Genomic DNA, 16,602 nt, shown 5'->3' on the forward strand with positions numbered 1-16,602 from the left:
GCTTATTGCTGTAGCGATTCTTAGAGCATTGAGAGGAACGAAATGAAATGAAAAGGAAAAGGGAGATTTTTGGAAGCTGCTCCATTTTAAGCCGATACAATTGAAAGTGGAGATTATTAACCTGCAGCAAGCAAACAACAAGCTCTTAGATCACCGGAGAAAGCAGATGTCTCAGCTACACTCCCCCAGTTCAGCTTCTCCACAAATACATACCCTGTGTCCTTGAAAAGCTTACAACAACAACAATGTTAGTTAGCGAGTTATCACCTCGCTCAAACAAGAAGAGAGAGGTATGCATTCACTTCACTTTTTCTCTTCTTTTTCTTCTCTTAAAAGCAGGAGGAGAATAGTGACATCGTCCCCTTTCTGTGGGGGTTATGGTGTGATTGAACTAGCTGATTATGTGTGTGCACCTGTGGTAGGGTACACTGCTGTAAAACTATTAGAGCTATTATTCCCTATGCTTGACGGCAGGCTGAATGTCTGTCGTCAGACATCTGCACCGTTCCCCTGATGCTTTTGATAAAAAGAAAGGAAAAAACGTTTCATTGTACAGTGTGTACGTGTTTCATCATACATTGCGAATGTTAAAAAAAAGTTTACAAAATAAATCAGTTTTATGATGTGACAATGCTGTGGTTAAGGTTTGGTTAGGCTTAGACACAAAACTATTTAGGTGTTAGGCAGAGATCATGATTTTGGTTAAAATAAGTACATTGTTATGGAAACATTGTGGTTTGGGTTAACATTACTTTGTCATGGTTAGGGGACCTTCGTCATCATGGTTGTGATAATAACAATCGTGGTCATGGTAAAAAGAAACCAGCATTTACTGTCTGCAGGAAACAGGAGTCCCCCATGTTGGTCCCTCTGCCAACTTTGTTGATCTTTGATACCGTCACTTGATTTCCTCCTTTGAACTATAGTCATAATTCCAGCTAGAGGTCGTTGTCACTGGAATGTAAACACATGTCGTTTTGAGGGCACTTGCTGAAACAACTGATTCTACTGCGCTACTGGGTGGACGGCTCAGAAAATAGGCTAAAATAAGTGAATTTTTACAGTAAATTCAGTGTTGAGAAACTAATACATTTTATAGTATTTACAGTTGTCTTATGACACAAACCTTTTCCGGATACACAAGTAGGAATGCACCCAACCCACTTTTTATTACCCGATACTTCAACATATTGGCTGATACAGAGTGCTCTGTCACAAATGTTTTAACGGTGTACCTCACTGCGTGGAGCTCATTGGAATCATTCTTAATGTAAGGTAACATGAGGGATTGCTGGCACTAAACGCTGAGTCTGCGGCCCTCAGTAACTGACTGTATGTAACTAACAGCAGAAACACTTCATTTTTACAATGACTTTGTTTAAGAAACTGTGATCAGTCACATCATGGCCAATGTCCGATCCACTTAATCATGTTGGTATCAGTGTCAGCACCGATCCAGTGGATCAGATCTGTGAATCTCTCATTTGAAGTGCCCTATGTCATCGGATTGCACCTTCAGCCTCATATCCTGTCGATAAGAGTTTGGTGACCAGATCTTTTTCTTTCTTTTTGAGACGTTGCACCATTGCATTTAGCTCAGCGTCTCCATATTTCTCCTGTCCCATTAAGTTTGGGATGACAGATTGGGCCTTTATCTGTTCAACCTTGTACTGGCATTGAAACAGACTGAGAAATTATTTTCAGCATAACATTCGCTCCAGCCCCACTGCAGACCACTCTGTTCCTTAATTTGAGAACTAGAATGTGACTCATCTCATCATAATCTTTTAAGGCGCTCCAAATTACATTACAAACAAGGTCAGAGCACATTCAGAAATAATAAGATTTCGATAATCATTTTTAATCCCCCCCCACCACCCCACCCGCTCTTTATTTATTTTCCATCAGTGCTGTTGCAAATAAACAGTTTTGGTTTCCTCTCTCAGTACCAGCATCAATACCTCTGTCTGCCTGGGAGATTGCGACGTTAGACAGTGGAAACAATCCCACTCCTACCCCACAATGCACTTAGGTCAGGTTCATTTAGGTGTGACCACGGGATTGGTCCCTACGGGAGCAATTAGTTCTCACTAAAGGATCTGGGATGGTGGGAGCAGCGAGATGTCAAACACTGGCTTCACCCTTCGTCAGCTAAATGCCTGTTACCCTCGGCTCCTGAGAGGGTGTACTGCCGGTGTTTTGTGTTTCTGCGTGACTACTCCCCAGCTGCATACACTGTGGCTGTGAGTGATTTCAGACTCTGTTCAACATAACCTGCATGATGGAAGGTGTGTGTGTGTGTGTGTGTGTGTGTGTGTGTGTGTGTGTGTGTGTGTGTGTGTGTGTATATATATGTGTATATATGTGTGTCTATGTGTGTGTGTGTGTGTGTGTGTGTGTGTGTGTGTATATATATGTGTATATATGTGTGTCTATGTGTGTGTGTGTGTGGCCTTGTATTACTCATGTTGTTGGGACATAAACCTGTTTACACAGTCACATTGTGGGGACTCGCCTTTCTTTTGGGGACAAAACACAAATCCCCATAACGTAAATCATCAAATTTTAGGGTGAAGACCTAGGGTTTAAGGTTAGGGTTAGGCAAGTAGTGGTGAGGGTTAACAAATGTCAATGTAATGTCCTCTGAAGTGATGGAAACACAAGTGTGTGTGACTGAGCTGTGCTGCTTAAGTAAAAGTGATAAAACAATCGTGTTGTGTTAAACTCCATTCACCCATAAACCACAAGGTGCCTGTTTGTTAATCAGACTCTCAAACACGCATCAAACTTGTTTTCTATTTTCTTTTCATCAAAAGCTCAACGAGAGGAGGCGAAACGTTGGAACTATCTGCCAGCTCTTCTCCGTCTAATAAACTGATGCAAAGCAGACGAAACTTTTCAGAAAACAATGCCTATGCTCTTCTTCAAAGTCTCATTCATCTCTGTCAGTCACCCTTCAGTGCTGACAATTTATTCATCACGCAGGAACAAAGTGCTCCAGATTTGTTCCTGGGATTGAAATGATTTCACTGGAATGCTCTCTCCATGAGATAATCATGTAAATCCCTGCTAAATAGCTGCAGTTACCACCATTAACATGTTGTGAGAGTATAGTCGGCTTCGACAACAGTGATGAAAGTTTTGGCGTACTATGACATTCGCTTCATCTGAAGCACAAAGACACCTAGTGACAGGATTTTTTTCGTTTGAGAGAAAAGACCGGTTGTTATGGTTACAAGTTATAAATAGAGCAGCTAGGAGTGTGGAAGACAAGGGAACTGAGAGTTTCAGGCTGAAAGATGCAGATGAAATCCACCCCACCATCCCTTGCTGCAGATCTGCGAACTTACACGCAGGCAGTCTCAGAAACATCAGCCAACAAAAAAGAAAATTTGTGCTGTATCAATTAAAGCATGCATACTGAGTATCATATCATCTGTTTTTATTTCTATTTCACGTTTGCTGCTTCGCCAACTGATATCTATGGCAAGAACTGCATTAATGGTTACTGTGACGCTGCAGTTTCAAAGTTCAGACTTGAAATAGAGTCGCAGTGGAGATATGGACGGTTTGTCTTGTCTGCTGTGGCTTGTGTCCCCAGCCTCCCCTGTGATTTTTGGCATTTGTGTCATGCACATTGTTCTCTGCCCCAGTGCCCAGCACCAAGGGCCGCCTGATATAGCCCGTAATTAGAAGCAGCTCAAGGATTTAATGAAGAGACTCTCACTTGACGGCAGCAGCGCTTGAGACATTGCCAGTGGCTCCGACTTCAAAGCTAGGAGATATGGCTAGTCAGCAAAGGCCTTGGAAAAGCTGCAACGAGATAACAAGTCATGGCTTTCTTTTGATTTGTGGCATGCCAGGGCACTTACTATATAGGTTTGCAGCCAGCAAGGGCATGCAAATGGCTGATCAGTGTGGCATTGCGCTACTGGGCAATGAGTATCATCAGCAATAGAGCTCAGTAATGATGCGAGTGGAAAGCAAGATAAGATAGGCTTCGTGAATTTCCTCCCCTGCTGATTCCTAGTCAGTAACTACCAGGATCACACCCTATCATCCACTTTAGAGTGCGCTGCCTTCCAGAAACAAACTCTGGAGGAGCTTTGTGATCAACCGAAAAGGGTTAGAAGAGGAGGATGTGTTTCAAAGTCATTTTCAACTCTCTTTGACTGCTGCAAACCTAAAAGAAACACTGTAGCTCGTCAGGAAAAGTGAAATGACATTTGCAATGTGTGAAAGAATATTAATGACAGTTGTCAGGCTATACCCCACTACTATTTGCTTGTAAGGTAGGTAAGTATTGGTGCAATGTTAATCATACAGTACATGGTGTTGTGTGCTGGTCTGTGAGGATTAATGAAGTAGATAATGTCCTCAGCTGCATTGCTGAAGGGTCTCCACCCCCGCATTCATTTCATATTAACTACAGTATATTCCTCCGACTTTCTTTTTCACTTTGAGATGCCCCCAAATTGCATTTAGCTGCTTCATAATTCCCTTGTTAAACTGTTACATAAGATCTTTCCATAGGGTATATACTGTACACTTGTATACACACTGACTTTGAAGCATTTGGGGAAAGGATTTAAGAGATCAGGCGTCTTTTTTAGATCTGATTACAAATGTGCGTCCTAATCTAAAATGAGGAATGAAAAAAGCAGACAGACGGTTTCTTTTGTATTTCATGGTGTTCAAAAATTGTTTCTGCAACACAGTCATTATCTTTCCCACTGGTCCCCCAGATGGTCCCTGTCGCCAAAGAAAGACCACTTGGGGTTTTTAAAAACATAGAAGGCAAAAAATCTGTTGAAAGAAAGATCTTCAAACATGGAATTACACTATATCCAACATGATTACGTTCAAAGAATGAGAAAGTTGAGGTAGACTTTCTTAGTTTTGTTTCTTCTGGTAGCTCAAAGCAGGTCTCTAGGATTATTCTTTTTTATATTCAAGACCCTTTTGAGGATCACGCACACCACCTTTAGTTCTCAGCTTTTTTCATCTTTGGTTACATTAAACAACCAATACTTTTGGCCCACATAAAGTAGATGCATGATGCAAGATGCATTCATGAGCAGCCCTTCATTGATGTTTTTTTGTGTGCAGGCTACATATTCCTGTCTGGGTACTGTAGATGTATAAACTCAAGTTTTTCCACTGCTGCAATCATTCTGGATAAGAATGTCACATTAATAAATAAATTAAGATAATATACGAACCTGTACTAAATGATTCCATCCTTAATAAGCAGTACTCACCCACCAACAGAAATACTGGTAAAGAAGAAAGGCTCTGCAGGGATAAAGCCTTAGGTTTCTCTGCTTTCATATTTTTACATGTATAAACGTGTGTTATTAAGCACATTTACCATCCAGAGCAATATGTTACCCTCAACCTGACCAGAGCACAGAGGTGTATTTGTGCTCTATTTGTGCTCTCTGGAACTGAATGAAGGCGTCCAGTTTCCACAGCCAAACACAGGATGCCAGAGGAGGACAGAAAGAGTCACCTGTGTGATTTGGATGAGGCTGAGAATGAAATGCATTTCATATTCTACTGTCCATTGCATCATGGTCTATGAGTGGAGCTTTTCCTGAAAATGTCTGCTGGACATCCCAGTCCGTTTGACATGACTGATGAATGTAGATTAGAGTGCATGTTTACATACAAAGCTGTTGACTCGGTTCACTGCGAAATTACATCAACGTAAGAAAGCCTTGTGTGTTTAATTTGTTTGATTTTAATCTGATACACTATGTTTTTAAATCATATGTTGGCTTGTAACGAATGATTATTTCATAATAAGTTAATCAGCAAAATACTCGATCAGTCGTTTAATCAACAAAATGTGAAAAATCACAATTTCTGGAGCCCTGACTTGTTTTGTCCAAACAACAGCTGTTTGGTTTACTACTGTAGCAAGACAAAGAAAAGCAACACATCTTCATATTTGAGAAGCTGGAATGAGAACATTTCCTGGCTTTTTTTAAATGACTTAAATGAATAATCAATTATCAAAATTGTAGTTGATACATTTTCTGTCGATTGACCAAAGGATGGTCAATATGGATGCAATACCAAGTGTTTTGTTAGCCGATGTGTTTGTTTTTTAGCTTTGCTTTAAGCACACTTCACTAAGCATGCACACGCACGTGTCCTTTTGTAAGCCGATATGTGCTAGGCACACTTGAATTTATTCCATTTGAATAAAATCTTTCCACATTCAGCATCGACTAGTTTACATTTCATGCTGTTCACATTTTGACACTGAGTGTCCCTGTGTTTACATATATCAATTGGCAGGAGAAACCTCTAGGTTTGGTTTGGCTGCAGGTTGCAGAGCTGAATATATCTTTCCTTGGACACTTCATCATGATAAAAAAAAACTTTTGCATGCATTATCGAGATAAATTATATTAATATTTTAATCTCATATTATCTCTGGCAGGAGAGGCAATTATTTTGTGGTGATGGAGTGTCACAGCTAAATGAATAACCAGTTGTCACAGCACACCACTGAGGACAGGGGGCATCGCTGTGTGAATATAAAGCCCAATATATCCGCAATTAACTTCCACCCTCCATTCCCCTCCAAAGCGTAAATAACATTTATGTTCCACAGTTTCTATCAGTCGAGCTTGTTCTGCAGGGTTAGGCATATTATCAACTCATTACAATGGCACACACACAGGCTCCTTTATTCTCATTAATCTGCCAGTCTCCTCCAACTCTCACTATCTTCACCTAATGAGTATTTATGACCCAGGACCATCCGCTGTGATATAAGAAGCTACACATACAATACATTTTATATTCCGGGCATTTTCCCTGATGCTGGTGTTTAAAATATTACAGAAATAAAAGTATTTTATTAGCACATTTACAGACTAGAGTGACGGATATATATTCAATATATTCAAAACACAAAAACAATGCAAAACCTCGATGGGTACTTGAATCGGCCTATCACAATTCATTTGTAGCATTTCCCCACCTAGCCATCTCTCACCAACTTTGACAGTTTGAAAATCATATCCCACCTAATGAAAAAGCTGCCAGGAGAGTTTCCCACTTAGGTTTTTTCAGTTTCCATTTTAGTTTTGATACTGCATTCACTATGTAGAGTTAATGGATCTAAATGAGTATAATTTTCTCTGCAGTGTGCCACATCAAAAGCTCTGATCTTATACACTCTCACAGCTGTTCAACTTCTCAACCAAACCAACCAGGACGTGAGATTAACAAAAACTGCTTCTTTTAACATCATATTCTCTCCCTTTTTTTGGTCCATGATACATAACTGGCCTTCAGACAGCTTACATATTTGTATGTAGAGCAAGGAGAAGCACACATTAAAGTCCTGGTGGCCTCCAGTTTCTTAATTTTAAAATTCACAAGGAGAGAAAGGGGAAGGACGAGAGAGACAGAGAGAACAGAAGAGAAAGACTTGCTGTGTGTGTGTCTGTGTGTGTCTGTGTGTGTGTGTGTGTGTGTGTGTGTGTGTGTCTGTGTCTGTGTGTGTGTGTGTGTGTGTGTGTGTGTGTGTGTGTCTGTGTGTGTGCGTGTGTGTCTGTGTGTCTGTGTCTGTGTGTGTGTGTGTCTGTGTGTGTCTGTGTCTGTGTCTGTGTCTGTGTCTGTGTGTGTGTGTTTGCTCATGTGCTGCTCAAGGACTCATGGAGCTGTTCGCCCTTGTTGCTCTTTCAGACAGAACACCTGGCCTTTCCAGTCTGATGAAACCAACACAGGAGCTGCAGTTGATATATATATATATATATATATATATATATATATATGTATATATGTGTATGCAGTATATATATGGAGGCAGGACAACTTTGATTGTCAGTCCCTCCAAAACTGTTACGAATGACTGTAATATGGTTTGGCAAGTAATATGTATCAACTACAGGGAACAGGCAGGCCAAACGAGGGCGTTGTGGGTCTTACACGAACAATGGGACAGATGGCATGAGGCAGGTAGGTGTGGGTACAATGCTTTTACTGTATAACAGCTGCAGGTATATGACATACACTGAAGTGTTTAATCAGCCACTCTAAGCTAACAGGTTATTCTATTAAATCTAAATAAAGATTTGCACATTCTGTCACTTGTGCTTGCATTGTGTTGTGTTGTGACTTCAGCACAGCTTTCACGAAGCACAGCAAAGGAGAGCAAATCAGAAAACAGCTCCAATGTAGCAGTTAGAAGAACTGAAGAGTAATAACATTAAAGCAGGAGTTGGAAGGAAACACTCTGCAAGTGTAGTTCACACTGCGCCAAGACATACTGTGAGGAGTCTCTGCACCACACCCATCTCTGGCCAACCGTGGCTGCTTTTACCAATGGCATACATGGCCCCATCTCTGCATTTTCATGGAACTGGCAAAACAAAAATGAATATTGCATTTCAAAAGGAGTGGAAAAAGGAAAGGAAAATGACACAAATACATTTCAATATAAAGAAATGTTCTTTATTTTATTTTTCTCTTTAATATTTCATTTTGACGAGTATAAACCACCATTATTCAGTGTGCCATGGTGCTATTGAACATGTGGTTGTCTCTCTTGGCCAAATGAAATGTAAAAAACTCGGAGTACAATGAAAGGGTCTTTACACTGCAGCAAGTCCACAACAGACTCTGGGTCACATAGGTTGGTTGGTTCTATAGCTCCTCTTTAAGTCCTTGTATGTTGATTTTGATTGACTGTACGTCTATGAGAAGCCTTTGTGTCACTCTGAAATGAAAACGGATGATTTCCACTCTTCCTGCTCCTGCACTGTTAAACCTGAAGGACGTTTGAGGGTAACAATGACTGATCTGCTGAACGCCTGGGACACTGGCACAGCTGACCGCCACTGCAAAGAAGTTGCATAATAATTGAAATAATTTAGCAGCTAAAGGGAGAGGTTTTAGAGAAATCCAGTTTTGGAATTTGACGAGGATAAGTCCTGATGAAATATGTGTGCTGTCCCTAATCCTCTTCAATCATAAACAGCTGTCCTGGGTTATGGATGTGACTGTTGCTTAACCTGCCGGGAGAGCAGCCTTTAATCTGGATTTAGCTCTGCCCACACTAACCTGATCCCTTTTCCCCACCATCTGTCATACTTTTATTCCTCTTGTTTTATTTAAAGTACATTTGGCGAACTAAACAGCATCAAAAAAAGGTTTTATTACTTTATGAGCCTTGCTTTAAGCACACTTCACTAAGCATGTACACACACACACACACACACACACACACACACACACACACACACACACACACACACACAGTGTCCTAGCTGTTACTGTATTCTCACGTACCCACATTGGCATCTGGGTGCAACCACAGTCATCACCTTTCTTAAGTCAGTTACAGAATGGTGTAATGTATGCCAGTTCTTGCAACCGACAGGGAAATTTAGTTTAGCTGTTTGAGCTAATTATTTTGCTCTAACACAGTGTTTACATGTGTGAGGGTCAAGGCTGGAGTTTACCCTGAAGACCCTCTGGTGTGAATTTACATGCTGAGGATGTAAAGAATATGAGCATCATCCTGCTGTATTTATTCCCTTCTCAAACAGCAGCAAATGTCTCATAATGCATTCTGCTTTCAGTTACCGCTATTTTACATTCAGCTCAAATAATCCATGCTATTGAACTAAAAGCTTCTCACTGGAAATATGCAGTTTTCCCAAAGGACTACCTTTTGTGTTCCCATATTGTCTCTTGTAACAGTGCTCATAAATATAAGATGCTGCATTCAGGTATGGTAGGTTTCCACTCCCTGATTTATTAACAGTAATTAGGGGATAGGAACTATGAAAAATCAGTAACAAGAACACTAATTAATATAAATAGATGTAACTTCATATTTTTTAAATTTGTGAATAACATGTTACACAAGTTACTTCCATCAGTCCCCTGCATTTTTATACCCTTCTCCACGCTGCGGTTAACACTGATACTAGTTTATAGGGTTTTCAACACAGTGGTATTATATGACATATAGTGCACGTCCTAGTTGCCATGAAAAGTATTAATCTCAACATGTCAAATATGTGTGGCAGGAGCCGGATCTAGAAGTGTGACTAAGTGGTCCAGTTTAAATCCACTAACCTGCTGTAATTACTACTGTAATCCGTTGGAGGTTAGTGTGAAAATCTGAGGGCATTTTATCAACTATACTGAAAAAACAACAGTCCCTCTCTAAACAACTTGATTTAAGTACTTAACTTTCAGCTGCTTCATTGTAACTACAGAAGCCTCCTTGTGACTGTGGTTGTACAGGGCAGTTGACAAGTGTGAAGGATAACAAACAATTCTTTTTACATGAGTAAACTGATTTGAAAGCCTTGATGGCAATGTTTCTTTATGTCCATTGCCAACATGTCTTTAGTTCCTTGCACATGGCAGTTATGGCATGTTTAAGGTTAGGGAAAGATTGTGCTTACAGTTCATAAAAAGGCTACAAGATGTTAATTATAGGTCCATGCACTACACACCCATCCACCATCACAACGTCCAGACTTCCTGCATTGATGCTGAACATTGCACAGGGTGTAAATCGTGAAGTGCATGAAATGCATTAAATGACACACTTTATCAAGAGCCTCTGTCAGAAGTAAAACTTGCTTTGCCTTGAAGGTTGCTTCACCCAGGTTTTAGACGGACGTGCTAAAATCTAATGAGGGCATTGCTTCAGTTAAGAGTAGAGTAATACTGATGCGGGGTCTAAGAGTTGCCACAGAAAGCAGGTTTATAAAACAGGATGTAAGAGATCATGTTAAAGCCTAGTGATTTAACTATATTAAACTCTTTGAAAAAGCCGAACCACAGCACAGGGACCCAAGTGGAAAAAGATCAGTCATACATACCTTTGGTACCGGCCACCTTGCAGGTGTGAAACCTGCTTCCCAATGCAATCAATTTTCCAATGCATTAAAGCAACAAAAAGTAAAGTGTTTTACTTTAAAATAACAGCTTCAATATCATTTAGATGGTACACTGACTTGTAATATGGAGAATGGTGCCTCTTTCATTCCCAGTCTACGCCTGTTCCTGCACTATGTAACTTGGTTGAACAGGCACAATCTCCAGCGAGAAGTGCGTAATGCTTAGCTGCACTATGTCACACATGGCTCTAGCTCGGGATTCTCAGTACGGACATCATATCAGAGGCGAAGAGACCAAAGAGGACATTGAAGGTGGAAGCTAAGAAGAGAAAAAGAGAGAGTGACCAAGCAAGAGGCCGGACAAGAGCTGGCTGCTGATCCAACTGAGAAGCACTAATCCAGTCTGCACCTCTATGCAGCGTTCAGCCACTTCCAGCTCACTATCTTGGTTCAATAAAATACACATGCTGGTTCGCTGGGAATTGTTGGCAGCCGCTCTCAACCACAACTTCACATAAGCCAATTATTAGCTGTCTGTCCAGCATAAAACAGCCAAAGTAACCAAACCAGGGTTCAAACAGCAATGAAACTTTTGGTCAGATGGTCAGATGGATCCTTAAGTTGGCAAGTGTTTTCTAAAAAGTCAGCCATTGGAACTTGATTGGCTCATATTAGATTCCTTGTTGACTTGCAGCTTAAGGCAGCTCTAACTAGTTCCCTCTGTGCAGAAAGAGCAGAGTAGAACAACTTGTTCTCTGCACTGTACAAGGTTATTTACGCAGCTCTGAAGGTCTCCACTGCCTCCTACAGCCATGTTTATCTTGTTCAGCTCTCTGCAGATCAGCCTCTAGTGAGTCTCCTGACTACAGCGGGCCTCTCAGAGGCATATTAACAAGATGGAAACAAGCAGAGCAGACTCTACTGGACCATTCATCTCTCGCTCTGGCATCTCGGCAGATGGAAAGGAATAGGTACATCATACTTGTGCCAAAAGTGACTGTCAAACTTTGAAGGATATAAGTCTTGTAGTAAAGTAAAGATGACAGCTCACTGTTTTTGCCAAATACAACACTAAGTAGGCTAAGTATTGATTTTTATATTTCAATAAACACTTGCTTTTGTCCGTGTGCATGTATTCCAGCTGCCAATCCCCAAGGTCACCTCACGGGTAGTAATAAATTATTAGAAATGTCTAAACAAATTGTGTGTTGTGAAAAAACATGTAAACCCATTTGTAAGGGTTTTGTCATGCAATCTAGACATACAATACGTGAGTGAATAGTCCATAGAGGTGCATTAAGATTAAGTACACTGACCTTGGAGCAGTAGCAGTGTACATGTGGCCTCAATAGATCAATCACACCTGTCAAAGCAAGATTGATTTAGCTATGTGGTTACAATAACGTTTCCCATCCTACAGACACTGTGCATTGGTTTAGAAAAAGCAGTCTCATCAATAAATGATCCTATGCAATACATTTCAGTCAACTACATCAAAAAGGTGATTTTGACTGTTATTAGTATAAACATATTTATCCATATTTTCTGACCAGGAGACAGTACTGTATATTCACACAAAACCCAAGTGGTCCAAACACTGACCCCTGTGGGACACCACATCTAACAAGACAGCGAAACCATACTGTTGAGACCAAAAGAGTGCTCAAGATGATCTAAAAGGACAATGTGGTCCCAGAGTGAAATGCAGAAAACAAATAGTAACAGCAAGAAAGTCGGTAGATCAGGAAGCATGAAATATGCACCATACCAAATTTACGCGAAGCTACACCCACTTCACCGTGGGTGTGATTTTCCCTGTGCTGTTCTCAGATATCTGTGTTTGTCAAAACAACTATGGTTTCATTTCTTACTGGAGTGGAGGGTGTTGCAGTAATTAGCCTACTACTCATCTGCTTCAGGAGCTACTAATCAGCGTAACTCTACCTCAAACAGACCCCCTACTGAGCTCCAATTTCCATTCTTCTGTTAACTCAGCCCTTTGTGTGGTTGCTCAGATAGTGATGAGCGATGTGAGTTCTAGGCATTAAATAGCACAATTTTCAAATCAACAGTGTTCTTGTTCCTGCTGTGTGGGGCCAATTCTTGTTCTGAAATCAGTGAACAATGAAGCTGTTCATGCTGTATCAACAGGCTTATCAGAAGGATTAATCTTAATAATTAGCCTTGACCTACAACCCGCTATGCCTCCTGTTGTAAACCCACATTCATATCTTCCCTTGCTTTGTCACTGGGCAGTTTTGTAGATTACTATCAGAATGACTTCAAATGACAAATGTAATAAAAACAGATTTTTGTCTTAAATTGGTGGAAGAATTCCAAGGTCATGCTAACACACAGGACCAGACAATACAATGCAAAGGGACAGTTTATATCACTCATTTAATTCACATGATGTAGAAGACATACTGATACTAATTTCGACTGGTCAGAACAGCAGAAGTGTTTGATGTGCCTGCTTGTGTGATGATTAGGGAACACTTTGTAACATCTAAAGCTGCAGACCAGGAGAGGAGGGGTAAGGAAGGAAGAGACTGCTTCAGAAGATGAAGATCGCTCTGAGGTGATTAGCATTTTCTCTGATCTTTGACTGCTGTCATCATAGACACAGAGTTTAAAGTGTGTCCTGTTTCTCACCTTAGACCAAATTTCATGTAATCTCAAATGGTCTTTTTCTTCTGCCAGGAGTTCACTTCCTACAGGCTGAGCGAAATCTCCTAATTTTACATCTGATGAAGTTATATGTTAATTTAATTAACAAAAGCATTTTTATATATTTATTTGACGTCAGAGTGGTGTAGTTGTGCCCACAAGCTATTTTAAATTTCAAGAAGATTTGTTTATGTATCCGTTTCTTTTTCAGCACTCCTCTCATTCACATTCATATTCTTGCTTGCCTTCACACCTGAGCTCTCCGGTACAAGAAAAGCTTTACACTGTTATCCAGCAGCTTGGGGGGAAAACAGTGCCTCCTGCCTAGCAATTTATATTTCCAATTGGCTGAGGGTCATGCACTACCTAAAACTGAGAGATTGGGAGTTTGACTAAATGTATGAATAAATAAATGAAACTTGCTCAAGGCACATTGGTTACACAGAAGAGAGACTAAGTCTTGAGTAAGACTTATAGCTTTGTTGTGAACCATTCTCGCCCATGCTCAGTTTACTATTACTCAGTTTGATAACTAATTTTGTTATGTAGTGTACAATGGCTGGTAATCCCACCTCACCCTTGTGAAGGAATTTTCCTTCTTTGAAACTTCTTCACTTTCACTTTTCAATCATCTAAACATCCATAATCTTAATACCCTCATCCCATATTTAAATGTATTCAATTCATATACATTTTATGCAAGTGACCTCAGGTTAAGACTAGGGTTGGAGGGGAGCTGCCAGATCAGGCTCAGTCAGAAATATGAAAACAATAAGGTTTTGAAGGAATTAAATATATTTGAATAATTAAATTTTTGTTTATATGGTGGTTTGATTCACAATTACCCACTTCTGTCACAGACACGTTCACCAGAAGGTATTACAGTAAGAACGCACTCTTCAGAATCCATCTGCCTTCAGGCAGCTTTTTGTGTTTTAATTAAACCCTCTTCTGGACATCTGAAGAGAGTAAATAATCTGAGTCAATAGTGCTTCTTGCCACACTCCACTCTCTGCCTAACTGACTGAAGCATTTTTGTAGGAGAGGGAGTGGGTCTGTTTCTGGGGGAAACTTAAAGTGATCTGAGCATGAAACTCTCATCCCCTGTCGGATTGAAAAAGTGAGTGTAAAAGGTCTGCAGCTCGGATGGATTCCGGTAATGACAAGGAATTGAAATAGATCAAAAGTCAAGTCACCCCTGCATTAAAATCCACACCTTTGTTTTCCATCCACATGCTGATGGTCTTATTTTGCCAAAACACAGCTTAATACACTGCTTTTGTCTCAGTCTTCACAGGGTGGTGAAAACTGCTCTTCCTCCTGCTACTGTGTTCCAGTGATACTCTCCTTCCTGTGGGCAACAGGGAAGCATCAATATTCTGACTCTACATTCACTGAAATACACAGTATCTTGCCCAATTACTCTGTGGATTCAATGCTGAATGCAAACTTATTTTTTTAGAAATGATCTGAGGACTGAAGAAGGGATGTATACACTTCTACATCTGGGTGCTACCTTCAACAAGCTCTGTCTTGTTAAGGGTTAAGTGCCTTGCTCAAGGAAAGCAGTCACTGAGGGACCAGGAAGGAAGCCTTGCAGACAAACCAGTAACTTTCTAGCCATCACTGTTGATGGCTAGAAAGTAATAAAACCACTCTTTTGATATCTTTCACCAGAAATGTTATGCTAGTGTGTGTCCCCAGCCACCCTACTTTCTTGCTGGCTTACACATACATTTATTTTTGCCCCTTTTTGTTGTCCTAGTGTCTTTGAAGACGCTCCTCCTTCCATTGCAAATGTCCAACGCCCGCAAGGAGTAAAGTCAAGAGTTGAAAGCCGAGCAGTTCAACTGTATCAGCACAACTTACAGCTGGCACCAGAGATAAAATTTAGGATGCAGGGGAATTGGCACTCAGTCTACAGTGACAGTGGTGGCTTGACGCCTGGTGTCCCAGAGTCTTGCTTTGTACTTCCAGCAGAAACACCTCCTCTCTGCCAGGAGGCCACTGAGGGGGAACAACAACATTATGAGTCTGTAACATGAGGATATATTCCTGTGGCGTCAGGCAGGACTGTGAATCAAGCCATTGATTTGAGCATGAACTAATCTGACTTTTCCGTGAAGTTATTTTATTTTGCAAGAAAAACAAGGATGATTATAATTGGATTGTACTTTGGCCTTTTCAAAAGTGGCCAATGTATGCACACGAATATAATGAGTACTGGGTAAAACTGCCTCTAGTTCAAATTAGGCACAACTTACTGAGAGCAATGGCCTCATTTAACTGAGACCACACTGGCAGAAAGGGTGGTGGAAAGGTTAGGAGTGTTATTAATAATATCTGGAAATCTAAATAAGTAGTCCGTGTTCATTTTTCAGCAAAATATTAAGTCCAGATAACGAGCGCACGCTTTAAAAGAGTTTAGGCATGGACAAATGACAACCAAATACTTTATACTCTTATTCTTATTGACTAGCTACTTAGATTTCTTCCAGCAGTTTTTGGTAAATTCCACATCCATCTCCATTAAGGTTAAAATAAGCATTAAAGATAACGTCCATCCACCGGGTGTTTATGAAACTATTAAAAACTTTGTGTCTCCAGAAAAACAGATAGGTGTCAAAATATATTTTGTTTCCATACACATCTGCCTGTCATCCTAGTGAGAGCTGCGCATGTTTCATTGTCAGTGTGCCAACCCTCCTGACAGTCTGTCATCTATGCCTTATGACACATTGTTACCTGCATCATGTATCTGCAGTCACTCATAATAATGAATTATTTCTCAAACTCTACCTGTATTGTGAGAAAAGAGAGTTGCATCTCCCCCTACTGTTTTTACTGTATAAGCACCATTGCAGAATTAAATCAAAAGAGACAGTATACTGTGCCTTTACAAAGATGTTTATGTGTGCTTCTGAAGGTCTCACATCTCACTTTCTTTTGGGAATATTAAGGTTTGAACATGAGCACAATCTCCCGTGTAGTAACTGAGTATCTCTGCCTTACTGGCTGGAATGGAAATGTACATAACTGAGTGTGTAGT

This window comes from Enoplosus armatus, chromosome 1 (assembly GCF_043641665.1).
Source record: "Enoplosus armatus isolate fEnoArm2 chromosome 1, fEnoArm2.hap1, whole genome shotgun sequence".
Lineage (NCBI taxonomy): Eukaryota > Metazoa > Chordata > Actinopteri > Centrarchiformes > Enoplosidae > Enoplosus > Enoplosus armatus.